This window comes from Lissotriton vulgaris, chromosome 7, assembly GCF_964263255.1.
Source record: "Lissotriton vulgaris chromosome 7, aLisVul1.2, whole genome shotgun sequence".
Lineage (NCBI taxonomy): Eukaryota > Metazoa > Chordata > Amphibia > Caudata > Salamandridae > Lissotriton > Lissotriton vulgaris.
Window position 1 is genome coordinate 1,161,709,036 of NC_141695.1, and position 12,196 is coordinate 1,161,721,231.

General features: G+C 49.7%; 1 protein-coding gene across 1 annotated transcript in view; it reads right to left on the reverse strand.

Moving 5' to 3' along the window:
- The window catches only part of AFF4 (ALF transcription elongation factor 4), a 798,699-nt gene that overhangs the window by 288,865 nt on the left and 497,638 nt on the right, over positions 1 to 12,196 (reverse strand). The window lies entirely within an intron of this gene.

Here is a 12,196-nt window from a genome sequence, read left to right on the forward strand (position 1 = left end):
TGCCCACACCTCCAGCATTGGGAACCCAGCTGGAGGGTCGACTGAAGTATGCCAGGGCATTGGGTTCTGTGGGCATGGCACACAGGGTTGTGTGCCATGTCGACTCCTGGTTTAGCTCTGTACCTAGACTCTCAGCCTGCAAAGGCAGTGTGTGGGTGTCAGGGCACTGGGCCCATGAGGGTGGCACAATAAGTGCTTCAGTCCTCAGGGTCTTCTCTGGTCACCATGCCCTGGGTACCTAGGGTACCATTTACTAGGGGCTGACAGGTGGCCAAAGATGCCAATTGGGTTTTAGTTCAACACAGTTTTAGGGAAGGAACTCAAGTCCTGGTCACCTGATTGGCAGGAGCCCAGGGCACACTCAGTCAAAGCACATCAGCAATTCAGCAAAAAGTGGAGGCATACCATGCAAGAAAGATGGCACTTTCTCACAATGTCTTTCTGGGAATCTGGTCCAAGCCCAGCACAGGTGCTCCTGTGAATAGGACAATTGCCCGCCACCATCGCCCTGCATCGGGTGACACAAAATTCCTCACCAACCACCCTACCCCCGAGAGCTTGGTGGTCCAAACCTCTACCTCACAAGGCGTTCCCTTCCGCACCTCTGGGCAACAAATCCAAGAGGCTGGATAGTTGAGGCAAGAAAATGTGTTTTTCCGCCAGCTTTGCATTGCAGTTGGTGAACACTGCATGCCTATTGGACCATTACTCTCACTCCTTGTGGGAAGCAGTTGTACAAGTGCTGCCACAGGTCCTGGAGGAGGCTCAGGTCATTCTCTTACAAGCAGTCTCTTCTGAGACAAGGCAGATATGGCCATAGAGAGCTTTAAGGACTCACATGCCAAGGCCAAGTCCTTGGGCTTCTCAGTTGCCACCCGTCCCCTGTCTGCCTTTCATGGTCACAGAAGGGATTTTCAGCTCCACCAACCACAAGACTGGGCATGTTCATCAACCTCTGCGCTGCCATGGGCGTGGCTCCTTTTAACCCCTTGGGTCTGGTCAGTCCATTCCTCCCTTCCTATTCAGGCTCTTCAAGATCATGACTGGCTCAGCCATCACCACCACCCTGGCAAAACATTGCATCAATCTGAAAAAAACACATAGTGATAGATTCCTTACCTTAGAATTACCCCCAGGCGTCCGACTGGATCCGGAAAGTTTTTGTCAGCAGTACCCCTGCGCGTCGGAAGTTGGCGTTGTGCGGCTCGGCGTCAGTCATTGGCGTCGTGGTTGCCACGATGTCGCAGCAGCTACTTAGACGCTGCCCTCACATGCTGACGTCAGTTCTTTTTCCGCACCAGCAAGCGCAGGTCCGGAGAGAGTGGTATCCAAAGTCCTTTATTGACTGTGTTTTTTGTGGATTTTTGTCAGTTTTTTCGAGTTGATTGACTCCTAGTGTCGTAGGGATACCCGGTTTCAAGTCTTGCGGGGACTGTCTTTGGATGAGGTTGATGATGGACGCGCACCACATGTCTCTACTGCCTAGGGTGCGACCACAACCCCAAGTCGTGCCCCGACTGCTGGGCCATGGCGCGAAGACTTTGTGGGAGCGGTCCCGAAAGTTGCTTGAGGTCTGGTCCTGTGGGAGGTCGAAGGACCGGTCGCGGAGCTATCGCCATCGTTCTTCTGGATCAAAGTCTTCGCACTCTGGGTCAAGTAATTGTGAGAAAGTGCCATCTTTCTTGCATTGGTATGCCCCCCCTTTTTTCTGATTGCTGATGGGCTTTGACTGAGTGTGCCCTGGGCTCCTGTCAACCAGGTACCTAGGGCCTGTGTTCCTTCCCCTGTCAGCCCCTAGTAAATGGTACCCTAGGTACCCAGGGCATGGTGACCAGAGAAGACCCCTAACGACTGTGCATTTATTGTGCCACCCTTAGAGGCCCTGTACCCTGGCACCCACACACTGCCTTTGCAGGCTGAGTGCCTAAGTACAGAGCTAAACAAAGAGTCGACATATCACACATCCCTGTGGGCCATCAACATGTCTGCTGTGTGGCAGCCTAGGCAGCCTGCCCCTCAGACACAACGTGGATTGTAGGTTAGGTTTCAGGGGGCATCTCTAAGATGCCCTCTGTAGCGGGAGGCCCTCGATCCAGGGGTCCAGAAACATGTCTGGTGGTGGCAGCCTCTGCAGCCGCACTGTCAGGACACTGGGCGGTGGTTAGGTTTCAGGGGGCATCTCTAAGATGCCCTCTGTAGTGCATTTTACATTAAATCTCACGCTGGCATCAGTGTGGGTTTAATGTGCTGAGAAGTTTGATATCAAACTTGTCAGTCTTCAGTGTAGCCATTATGGTGCTGTGGAGTTCGTAATGACAACTTCCCAGCACCATATACTCTTAATGGCATCACGGCCCTCATAGTGACCAGGAATGGCCCTGGATACTGTAGGGGCACTGGGCTCATGAACCTGTGCCCATACCACTGGCATAGGGCACCCAGCTAGTGGAGTGGCTGATGTATGCCAGGGCAGTGGGTTTTGAGGGCATGGCACACAGTGTGCCATGTCGAGACTGTTTAGTTCTGTACTTATACATTCAGCCTGCTAAGGCAGTGTGTGGGTGTCAGGGTACAGGGACCCTAAGGGTGGCACAATAAGTGCTGCAGCCTTAGGGGTCTTCTCTGGTCACCATGCCCTGGGTACCTAGGGTACCATTTACTAGGGGTTGGTAGGTGGCCAGAGATGCCAATTGGGTTTTAGTTTTAACACAGTTTTATGGAAGGAACACAGGCCCTGGACACCTGTTTGGCAGGAGCCCAGGGCACACTCAGTCAAAGCACATCAGCAGTTCAGCAAAAAGTCGGGGCATACCAATGCAAGAAAGATGGCACTTTCTCACAACTGTAACTATTGTAATCAAAAAGTCTTTTGCCTATTTGAAAAGTATTTAACTAAAGTAACTAATTCTGAGTAAGTATATTTTGGTACCTTCTTGGTTCTAAAATAAAACCACTATATATTTTGATACAAAACAATTGGCCTAGAGTTCAGTTCTTGAGTGTGTGAGACCATTTGCTGATGACGGAGTGTGTACAACAAATGCTTTACACTGTCCTCTGATACTAGCTTACTGCTCGACCAAGCTACCACTTTAGAGAGTAAAGGTTATATCTACCTTTAGCCTCTGCCAAACCTCTAGGGACTGTGTGCTCTATGCACACTGTACCTTACTTTGGTCCAGTATATGCAAAGTCACTTTCTTACACACATCAGTCAAGGCCTCGTTGAAAGGAAGGAGGAGTTCTGAGGAGGAGAGACAAGGCTGGAGGACCTCTGTCAAGTCGTTTGTCTGGACTTCAACTAAAAGGAGCTGAAGGTCCAGTACCTCAGCTGGCGTTCTCACCACCATAGCATATGAAGCTCCCTTCTCCATAACCACAGTAGGGGGAAAGCGCAGGCCAGAAACTGGAGAGATATCTCCAGGGTCACTGATCTCACCCAATTCCCCACGCCAGTCCATTGTGTGCTCAGGTTGGTCAAGCGATCCCTCCTAATCTTGCACCATTCCTAGCCCTTAAAAAAAGGCTTAGGAACCAACCTAGGATCCAAGGCTGCCATCTGCACCTGAATCGTAATCAGTAGGCGCTCATCCGACCAGGTCGTGGGGATAAGAATGGCGTGGGCATCGCAGGGGGTGCCAGGAGCCTCGGCGTGAGAGAAGGTCGCAGTGGCATAACCGACGCCAGTCCGGGTCCATTGGGGGGTATCAGCACTGGAACTGCCAGCACAGAACCTGACAGAGCTCCCTTTGAGCCTCAGGGGCCTGAAGGTGGGCTGGGAGGGTCAGGTTGCCCAAATACGAGGCACATGGTGTCAAGAAATTGTTTAAGCTGCGCTGGGGTTGCAGTGGCTCCTGGAAATGAAGGGTAACAAAGAGCAGACTAAGGCACAAGTTCTACAGAACGAGGCCTAGAGAGTCGAGACCAGGACAGTTAACGAGACCTTCGAAGACACAGACTTGGTGCAGAGTGGCAGGCAGCAAGCAGCTTAATGGACGCTCCCTCAAAGCTTTCGGAGCCATGGCTCAGCAGTCTGAGCGCGACTTCGAGTAGCGTTCGCACTCCAGGCACCAGAGAAAATTAAGTGTGGATCAGTCACCAACATGGCGCGATGACAGGCACTGCAAGGTTTGAATCCATAAGTCTTCTTCGATATGTTTGGAAAAAAATCTAAACACCAAAAATTGTTTGACAAAATGTTTGAAATAGCCTGTCAAAAATGACAGAGGGTACCTCTCTCCATGGATCTACGCTAGCTGGTGCGGAAGCTAAAGAACAAATATCAAAGCACGTGATGGCGCTTATATATGTGTAACAGTCCCTTCTGGCGTGGATGACATCACGCGGAGCCAACCGATGCCACCAACCGGCGTACAAGGGTATTGCTCGAAAAAAAGTCTTCCGGGTCCAGCCTGACGCCTGGGAAATTCAAAGGTAAGGAATCGGCAGTTAGATGTCTCGATCAGATAATATAACACAAGAGGGCTCGATTTTCCCTTTGTGTAACGGAGTCAGGTTGAGGGAAAAATATTAGCAATTCAAAATCTTCTCCACTTAGCAGCATAACAGGCATGAGTAATGGGCCTGCGTGCCTCTTTCAGATTGTGCATACAAGGTTGTGTTAACTTTAAATAGCCAAACTCTAGGACTTCAGAAGCTAAATCGCAAGGTTGAGGGACCTGGGGTCCGGGTGTCTAACTTCTCCCTGGATGTGCGTAAGAAGGTCCTGGCTGTTAAGCTGCATCTTGTGAGGAGCTACTGAGAGATCAAGCAATGTGGTGAACCATGGTTGTCGTGCCCATGTGGGAGCTATTCGGATGAGTGTGAGAGATGTCTGCCGAAGTATGCGAATCACAAACTGAAGCAGTGGGAGAGGCGGGAAAGCATAACCAAATATCTCGGACCAATTCGTCCATAGTGTTGCCCCTGGTTGCCAGTGCGGGAACCTAGATCAAATGTTTGGGCATTTTGAGTTTTCTGCCGTGACGAACAGATCTATTTGTGGTTGACCCCTAAAGTCAGACGCATGGAAGCAGGACTTGCGGGTGGCGTTGCCACTTGTGGACCTGTTGTTGCCTCCTCCGGACGAGATCTGCTAAGTTGTTGTCCACCCCTGGGAGTTACTCAGCAAACATGATAATTTTGTACCGGAGGGCCCACCTCAAAATGGTATGGCCTGGATGAGACAGTTGAGGTGACCTGGTGCCCTCCTATTTCTAGTGATAATACACGGTCAAGCAAACACAAGGAGGAGATGATGGGCGTAGCGCTGAAACTTTTCAGACACTCACCCCCAGTCACTGACCTGGGTTGAATCCATCATCGTTCTTTAGCTCACTTCGCCACCCCAGTTCAGACACAGCTATATGCAAATCACTCTTGACCCTTTGCCTCATGGGAACAGTCCAGAGCGAACTACCAAGCCATGTCTTCCATAGACCGAAAACAAGCATCCTGGGACCGGTTTCAGGCTAACCGCCCTCATCAGCCAGGCTAGCTTGAATCCAGTGGCAAAGTGAGCAAGGGACCCACGTCTGGGAACACCCTGCCAACTTAGGGTGAAGAAATATAACTGTGTCTGAACTGGGGTGGCGAAATGAGCTAAAGAACGATGATTGATTCAACCCAGATCTGTGACTGGGGGTGAGTGTCTGAAAAGTGTCAGCGCTCGGTTCATCATCTCCTTGTGTTTGCTTTGTTCGCCCTAAGTTGGCAGGGTATGCCCAGACATGGGTCCCTTGCTCACTTTGCCACTGGATTTAAGCTAGCTGCTGAGGGTGCATCTTTTGTGCTGGCTGAAACCCCCCATTTGCCCTGAGCTTACGTCCAGGAGCTTTGTTCCCACAACCCTGTGGCCTGCTCGTCAGAGGCCACCAACCGGAGGCCCCCTATCCCCATTGGATTACATTGGGCCTCAGCACTCTGCACCCTGCCGCCTTAGTGCTGTTGAGGGTGTAACAAGAGTGTCCCTTGACCCTGGGGGACCCCTGAGTCTAACCCAAGGAAATCAACCTCCACAACAAAGTACTTACCTTTGAACCGATAACACTATTTTCCTACAGAGGACAACATTGACTTTTGGAAAATCTAAAATCCTTTTACAACTGTATTATCCAGGTATACTACACTGTGTAATCTGAAAGTAATGTACTGGTTATTTTACTAAAAAGCCCATTCAAAGTATATGTACTGTATTTCCAAAGGATTGCATTTCTCAGTAACAGAACTGTAAATCAAAACAAAGTGCATTACAATTACGATCCAAACTTTGTTAGAACTGTATATTTACTGCAAAGTATTTACCACTTATCTGTGCCAGGCTTGCTTGGTTCTAGGAAATAAAATTACAAAGAATATTTTTTATACAGAAACAATTGGTCTGAAGTTCAGTCTTTGAGTGTGTGAATTAATTTGCTGAATGAGTGTGTACAACAAATGCTTAACATTGTCCTCTGATAAAGCCTTACTGCTCGACCACACTATCACAAATAGAGAGTAAGTTGCCATCTACTTTACCTCTGCCTACATTGTGGGTTCCACTGGACTCTGTGCACACTATACCTCACTTTGGTATAGTATATAAAGAGCCAGCTTCCTACACCCAGCAAATCCTCTCTCCTCAAAATCCCAGCTGTCCTTAGCTCTAACAGGAGCTTGAACACCTCCCGCCTTCCCAGGCCGCTCTCCCAGCTTATCACCATCCAACTCAACCATTCTGAACAGAGACCTACACCCACGGCTTGCAGAATTCTTATAAACTGAAGATCAGCAATCAAGCATGCCACTGATATAGTGGATACCTACCTACAACATAATTTCTTGAAGACCTAGCAGGCCTAATATCACAAACCTCACTAAAAAACAGCATCACCATTATATTAGGACACCTAAACTTGCACCTGAACAACACTAAAGACCCTACAGTACAGGCCCTCTCCACCCTCTTGTAAGTGAACAATCTCACTCAACATTGCAACGTGCGAAAGCACAACGAGGGCTTCACACTTGACGTAATCACCTGCAAGCACAACACACTATCTCTGCACTCTATCCTACCATCCGACTGGTCAGATCACTATCAAACTCTCTTCGATCTAAATTTCAATCATCACCATTCTCTCCAATGCAGCTGTCCCAAGCGCTGGATAAGAAACATCCAACTAATCCCCGAAGAGGAAATAGAAGCTTTTATCAGTACCCAAATCTTAACTCCTCCTGGCCTATCATCCGCCGAGGACCTCACTACCCACTAAAACACAAAAATGACAGAGCTCGTTGAAACAATCACCCCTCTGAAACTCAATAAAATCTAGAAAGATCCCCCCAGAGCCTAGTTCAACAAAGACCTTGACAATAAAAGGCGACAACTACGTTTAGCTGGAAGAAACTAGAGACAACAGCTATTGAAATCCAATCTCTTGCTCCTCCATGCTGAAAGCCAAAAGTACAGAAAACACATTATCAAAAAAAAAATACGCCTTCTTCCGAGATCAACTTGACGGGTATAGGCACAGACCTTAAGACCTATTCACCATCATCAAACAACAAACCTATTCCTTCCCCCAGCATTCAAATAACAACCCTTATGAGCACTGTGAAGAATTTGCCCCCTTCTTTGCGGAAAAAATATTGAATATTGAATTATCTCTCGAGCCATGCACCACCTCACCCTGCACTAATGATGCCCCTGGCAGAAAGGGCTCACCCATAACCCTATTGTCAATTACTGTCAATTAATGGTTGCCTCCCCTTTACTGCAACTTTGCACACAAACCGCTTATCTGGTAGCCGAAGGAAAGCAGAAATAGCTGCAAGAAAGCCTTTGAGAGTGCCCAGAGCAGAGCCCTGCTGGGCCTAGGAAAGGATGAACAAAAGAACCTCGGAAAGAGGGGCAGAAAGAGGATACGCAGCCTTTGCTCTGCACCATGCCACAACATATTTATTAAACAGTTGCTCAGATCACATTTGACCATGCCACAAACTTATTCCATAGACAGGTATATAATGTTTTAGTGGAGAGACACCTGGCTGACAAGATGACATTACAGACTTTGGGCAGAAGGTCAAAAGCGGTCAACTGCCGCCACTCAATCTCCACTCAAGGAGGTGGAGGTTGGACAGGTTTGGGTGGAGGACCGTCCCCTGTTGCTGCGGCAGAAGATCCTCCCAAAGGGGCAGTCTGATCAGAGGACCGATGGCCATGCTCATGAGATCAGGGTACCAGACTCTTCTTGCCCAATCCAGAGTCACAAGAAAGACTTGGGCCCGGTCGCGCTTGATTTTCTTCTGCACTCAGGGCAGAAGTGGTACAGGCAGAAAGGCATACTGGAGGCCGCAGATCCACTTGAGACCTAAAGAGTTGCTGAGCAAGTGCCACCTTAGAAACTCCAACACGCTAAACTGCTGACATTGCGCGTTCTCTTCGGTGGCGAACAGATCTAACCAAGGCTCTCCCCACCACTGAAAGAGACCTTGCAGCACCTCAGAGTGAAGACGCAATTCGTAATCTACCAGGCACTAACGGCTGTGTTCGTCCACCCTGGTGTTCAGAGGACCTGCCAGGTGTTGAACCACCAGGGTCACGCCCTGATGTTCCAGCCACGTCCAAAGACGAAGAGCCTCTTGCTAGAGTCCACGACCCTACCCTGTCCTGTTTGTTGCAGTACCACAAGGTGGTGGTATTATCTGTGAACACCTGCACCACTTTCCCCTTGAGGGAGGGAAGGAATGCTTTCAGTGCCACGTGGACTGCCCAGACCTCCAACTGGTAGATGTGGAGTCCGAGCTCCGTCGGAGACCACGAAAGGGCCTAAAAGCAGACTGGAGTGGGAGATAAGGCACAGCGAGGCCCAAGGATCTGGCCGCAGCTCTAAAATCTTTAAAGAGCTCCAGTGCCAAATCTGCTTTGTCGCCAAAAAGAGATGGCCATCAAAAGGCATGTCCAGCAAGGTAGCCTGGACATCCCTTCAAAAGCCAGACATCCTCAACCAGGCATAGCGCCTAAGGGCTACCAACGTGGCAATCGTTCTGCCGAGTGAGTCAGTGGTATACAGTTCACATCGGATTGTTAAGTTTGCTGCATTTCTCCCATTTGCTAGTGCCTGGGAGAGAATGGCCCGATCCTCGTCAGGGCACTGAGGCAGCACCTGCACAACCGTATCCCAGATGGTTTGGTAGTATCAGCCCAAGAGACATGCAGTATTCATGGACCGCAGTGCCAAGCTGGAGGAAGACAACATGCGCTTCCCAAGTTGATCCAGCTTCTTGGATTCCCTATCTGAGGGAGCAGAAGGGAACCCGCCCTTGGAAAAAGAGGCTTGGACCACGAAGCTCTCGGGGATGGGTGTTGGAAAACTGGGTCGCCCAGGCGATGGAAAATCGTGCTTCATTGAAGCGCAGTAAGGGTTCAGAGGAGGTTGCCGCAGGCTGAAGCACTGTCAGGAAGTTAGGCCTGACTGCCACCAAAAGGGAGCTCTAGGCCCAAGGCCTCAGCTGCTTTTCGCACCACTGCAGCATAGGACACTCTCTCTTCCTTACCCACGATAAGGGGAGAAAGCATGCCAAGGTCTAGAGAAGTGTCCAGACCACTGGCGTCACCATGGTCTTCTCGCCAATCCGGCTCTTAACCGGGTCTGCTAAAGGGTCCAGCAACTCCTCCCAATCCTCACCACCGCCATCTGGGCGAAAAGGAACATCAGGGATTACGAGGGGAACAGAAGTACCCTCCAGCGTCAGAACAAACATCGATCCTGCTCCAGGTCCATCTCCGAGGTGAGGATGGGGATGGCGCAGACGGGGGCGGCGGTGTCGGGATTAGCGCCGGGGAATGTTGAGTGAGATCGACCGGCAACGATGCGGATCCAGGACCGGACCCACTGTGCTCTCTGGCGCCAGAGCCGAAGCAGCCGGCATCGAAGGCCCACAACCCCCGACTGGCTCTGTGGAGACCGAAGGCACGCCCGCGTACTCTGGTTGCCCAAAGATGGGATGGAAGGCTTTGTAAAATGTACAAAGTTGGGCAGGGGACGCTCTAGCTCCCAGAAATGAGGGGGCGGGTGCGGAGTCGTCCATGAATCAGGCACCGGAGACGGCGCCTTTAAACGACGATGCTCCCGGTCCTGCGTCGTGTTAGTCGGCCTACGGGGAGAAGGCGAAGACTGCTGGTGCTTCTTCGCCTTCTTCTACTTGGACTTACCCGAAGACCTCGAAGACTTGTGTGACGCCTCTGCGAACGATCTCAAGACCTTCCTCTCGAACGAGACTGGGAACAACTCAGAGCTGACCGCAGGGCCTCCAATAGCTTTCGGGACCGCTCCCGCAAAGACTTACAATTCATGGCCCGGCAGGAGGAGCACGACTTCAGGTCGTGGTTGCGCTCCAGACACCAAAAGCACATGAGGTGCAGATACATCACAGACATCAGCCTGTGACAGGAGATGCATGGCTTGAACCCAGTTCGGCGTTGGCATATTCCTCTTGCACCAGCAGTCGATAGACTCAAAAAAGAAGACAACAAAACGTAGAAAAAAGTTAGTCAAAAAGTTACTGGGGTAGCTCTCTCTGGATCAGCGCAAGGCTGGCGTCAGACTGCGGCGTCAGACACTGCAGCGTCATCTGGGCTTCCATGATGCCAACGACTGATGCAGAGTCGACCAACGCCACCCAATGACGTGCAGGGGTACTGTTAAGAATTTTTTTTACAGATCCAGCCAGACGCCTGGGGGTAATTCTAAGGTAAGGAATCTATAACTGTCTCTTTCAGATGTAAAGTATAGTGTGTACAGAATCCAGTAGACCCCCAAAGGCTTACATAGATTAAAGTAGATAGTATCTTACTCTCTATTTGTGGTAGTGTGGGCGAGCAGTAAGGCTTTATCAGAGGGTAGTGTTAAGCATTTATTGTACACACTCAGGCAAGAAATGTCACATATTCAAAGACTAAACTCAGACGAATTTTGTTAGGATAAAATATTATTTTGTTGCATTTGATTTCAAGATCCAAACAGAACTTGGTACAGTTATGTACTTTGCCAGAATAATGCAGTTGAATACAACTGAATGCATTTGAATGCAATTTGGCTTGGTTACATGTAGGGGAAATGTTTAGAAATAGTTGAATTTATTGTGATGTTACTTTTCAGATTACTTTACTTACTCAGTGTGGTATGCCTAGATACCACACTGGGACATTTCCTAGATAAAAGGTAAATAAATCAGTTTATCATCAAAACATATAATTTCCAACTCCACACTTAGAACTTTTTTCACAGAAAACCAGTAAATGCAATCCTATGGGCGGAAATTAAGTTATCAGTTTAAAGGTTAGTTCTTGGGAGTTGAGTTTCTGGGGTAGAACAAGGGTTGCCCCGGGGTCAAGGATGCACTCAAAGAGCACCCTTAGCGGCACTAGGGCAGACAGTCTTGTTAGGGAAGGGAGGGCAGGTCCTCTGGGTTCTGGGGGCTGCTGGACATGCCGGGATTTCACTGGAGCAGGATGCGGTGGGGACAGACCGGTAGGGCTGGGCCAAGTTACCCCTAAATACTAAATTTAGGGGTGTTTCAGGTAGGTAGAAGTTGGGACCAATGGATCCCTTCTATGGGATGGGTACACACCTTTTTATGACACCCTCCAGTGGGAAGGGGGTAAAAGCCTCACTCGGGTTGGCTGAATACCCCATCTTCAAGACTGCTGGGACTGAGAGTTATGCTTCGCCTCGCCTCCCCCACTTAAGGGGTGGGGTTGGCACACCTCTCCTCTGATCTTGGTTTTCCAGTCGATTCTCCCACCCAAAGTGGGGGTCAGAACCGGTGGGGGCCAAATTCTGGGAGCAGCAAATGGCTGAGTCAGCTCACAAAAGTGGCAAGCCTCTGAAGCTTCCCCCTCGTGAACCCTCCCCATCCTCGAGGAGGATGTTGGCACCTCTGTCCAGGATGTGCTTTTTTCCCAGTGTCAGAGTGAGAGGCTCTCGACCCAGGGGTCCAGAAACATGTCTGAGGGTGGCATCTCTAAGATACCTTCTGACTGCATTTAGCATTTAATCCCACAATGGTATCAGTGTGGGTTTAATGTGCTGATAAGTTTGGTACCTAGCTTCCCAGAGTTCAGTAAAGCCATTAAGGTGATGTGGGGTTCGTAATGACAAACTCCCAGACCATGTACTCTTTATGGCTTTACTGCAATTACAATGTCTAAGAA